This window comes from Populus euphratica, unplaced genomic scaffold (genome assembly GCF_000495115.2).
Source record: "Populus euphratica unplaced genomic scaffold, PopEup_1.0 scaffold3712.1, whole genome shotgun sequence".
In the NCBI taxonomy this organism is placed as follows: domain Eukaryota; kingdom Viridiplantae; phylum Streptophyta; class Magnoliopsida; order Malpighiales; family Salicaceae; genus Populus; species Populus euphratica.
In genome coordinates, this window is record NW_011503524.1 from 6,675 (window position 1) to 9,973 (window position 3,299).

The 3,299-nt window shown below is 33.5% G+C and overlaps 1 pseudogene; it reads left to right on the plus strand.

Moving 5' to 3' along the window:
- Window positions 1-1,534: 1,534 nt before the first annotated feature.
- On the plus strand, window positions 1,535-3,234 carry LOC105119846 (probable LRR receptor-like serine/threonine-protein kinase At4g08850; annotated as a pseudogene).
- Window positions 3,235-3,299: the final 65 nt, after the last annotated feature.

Below are 3,299 nucleotides of genomic sequence, written 5' to 3' on the forward strand. Positions count from 1 at the left end.
AAAAACCTCAACAATAGCGAGTATAATCATTAATAAAAGAAACATAATATCGAGACCCTCCTTTTGTGGCAATAGGAGAAGGTCCCCGTACATCAGAATGAATCAAATCAAATAGATATGGTTAGTAGTACTTTTAGTTCTCTGCAGCAGAAAGTTTTAAGTGGCCAAGCAAGAATTCAAATCTAAAATTACAAAAAAACAAACTCTTTAAACCCAAGTTGTTATCACTTAATGACTATCTGAATAGTTTTATTTCACACCATATTTGTTTAACTTGTTCCGTGGTTGTTACCGGCCCTCCATTATGGAAATTTGGCGAGTCTCTCACTCTCACATACAAAGGGAGAAGAAATTATTAATGAACTGGAAATTACAAAGCGATACACCCACAAGAGTGTCTCACGTCAATTAATATATCTTCCATTGAATATATTGAATTAAAGTTTCTTTCATATAATTCTTTGCTTTTTATCACCCTTTATTTACTTTCATTGTCAATTGGTCATAAAGAAGCTATATTACAGGGAGCAGGACCTCAAGGACCATCTGAAGCTTTCACAAGTGTGAAAGCAAACTCAACGAAGACCAGAGATGCGTATATGCTTGCTGCTGCTCGTGTTTCATGGTAAAAATTAAACCTCAAGGAAGTGCAGTTGGAACTTCGTGGATTCTTACTCGTAATTTCAGTGTGGCAGCTGCTTTCTTTCTTTCTTTTGAAGAAATATTGGATGGATATTATTCACGAGACCATCCTTGACCTAACAACCATCTAGCTGTGAGGTTACTCTTATTCCTTACGAGCGATATGTTTTAAATTTTTTAATCAGAATATTCTTTTGAATCGTTATGTGTGTGTGTGTATATATATATATATATATTCTCCATTTATTTAAGACTTAAAAAATTCACTAATGTGTCTCTACATGTAATTTGATCTTTTTCTCTATTTCATGGTCTTTTTAAATTTATTTTATTTCTTTATATGAAATAGTAAAAGGGAAAAAAAGATAAGATGGAAAATTTAATGAGAAAAAAGGGATTGATTGTAATTTACTCTAAGCACAAATTGGGATCAATTTGGCTAAGAAAAAAAATATTAAAGACTGAATCTAAAATATTTAAAAAAACTTAATTTTTATAAAATAATTGATCAGTCACGTAAAAATTAAAATATTTATCTTTCTATTAGTTGAAAAAATGGCAAAGTCCTAGGCAAACTTAATTTTTTATCTTTGTGTCTTGTGCTAATTGAATGACGAGGTCCAATTTTTTTTATTTGAAATGACCTTTCATTATAGAAATTAGTAAATATAAGAAGAGAAAATATTTTGTATAAAAAAATACAATTAAATTTAAGTAGTTCGTGTTTGAAAATAATAATAAATTTATTTATTTAAATTTTACTAGCCTAGTTAATTTCAACTTAATTAGAAAAGAGATTTAATAATCAATGATTTCAAAAAAAAGAAAAAAACAATTTCAATTAATTATGTTTTCCTACCTATAAATAATACCTCTCCATGGAAGAGCCGAATCTACCATAGCAAACCATATCCTGTGTCTCTTGAAAAACACACCATGACAACGTCCTTACTAAACAAACCATTCTTCTCCTTCTTTCTCCACATCCTGTTCTTGCTCCTTCACATATTCAACTCTTCTTCTTTCTTTGCTTTAGCTGAACACACTTCCTCCACAACTTCACTATTTGGTAATAATAATACAGAAGCTAAGGCTCTTCTCCAATGGAAAGCCAGTCTTGACAACCAAAGCCAATCTGTCCTTTCTTCTTGGGTCGGCATCAGCCCTTGCATTAACTGGATTGGAATCACCTGTGGCAATTCTGGAAGCGTCACCAATTTGACACTTGAAAGTTTTGGTTTGAGAGGTACGCTTTATGATTTCAACTTCTCATCCTTCCCCAATCTTTTTTGGCTTGACCTTGCTGATAATTCTCTTTCTGGAACCATTCCACATGAAATTGGAAAATTAAGAAACTTATCTTTTCTATCTATTTCTAGCAACCAACTCTCTGGTCCCATTCCTTCTTCTATTGGAAACTTGACAAGCCTATCCAAACTCTATCTTTGGAGTAACAAATTCTCTGGTTCCATCCCTTTTTCTATTGGAAACATGACCATGCTCACTGTTTTAGCACTATATCAAAATAATCTCACTGGTTTCATCCCTTCTTTTATTGGAAACTTAACAAGCCTATCCGAACTCTATCTTTGGAGTAACAAACTCTCTGGTTCCATTCCTCAAGAAATTGGGTTGCTAGAGTCTCTCACTAAACTTGACTTGTCAAATAATGTTTTAACTAGTAGAATCCCTTATTCCATTGGAAAATTAAGAAATTTATCTTCCCTTTACCTTTTGAAAAACCAACTCTCTGGTTCCATCCCTTTTTCTATTGGAAACATGACCATGCTCACTGTTTTAGACCTACATGAAAATAATCTCACTGGGATCATCCCTTCTTCTATTGAAAACTTGACAAGGCTCACTGAACTTAATCTATATTATAATAATTTATCTGGATGTGTTCCTTCAGAAATAGGACAACTTAAATCGCTTGGGATCTTGATATTACTTGACAACAAATTTCACGGCCCATTGCCCTCAGAGATGAACAATCTCACCCATTTGAAGTTTTTGTCTTTGGGTATCAACGAATTCACGGGTCATTTGCCACTAGATTTATGCCATGGAGGAGTATTGGAAGACTTTACTGCTTCCTACAACAACTTCTCAGGTTCAATCCCGAAAAGCTTGAAAAACTGTACTCGTTTATACCGAGTAAGAGTTGATTGGAATCAATTAACAGGAAATATTTCTGAAGTTTTTGGTGTCTATCCACATTTGAATTATATTGATTTGAGTTACAATAATTTTTATGGTGAGCTTTCTTCAAAATGGTCGTAACATGACAAGCCTTAAAATCTCAAACAATAATGTTTCTGGTGAGATACCACCAGAGCTTGGGAAGGCTACTCAATTACGCTTGATTGATCTGTCATCAAATCAGTTGAAAGGAGGCATCCCAAAAGATTTAGGGGGTTTAAAGTTGTTGTACAAGCTTGTTCTTAACAACAACCATCTTTCAGGTGCCATTCCCTTAGATATTAAGATGCTTTCCAATCTTCAATTCCTTAATTTAGCATCTAATAATCTGAGTGGATTGATTCCAAAACAACTTGGGGAATGCTCGAATTTACTGTTGCTGAACCGACTGTTAAGAGAAAGAGCAACAACCTTGTGTTTTTGATTGTACTCCCTCTTTTTGGAAGCTTGCTTTT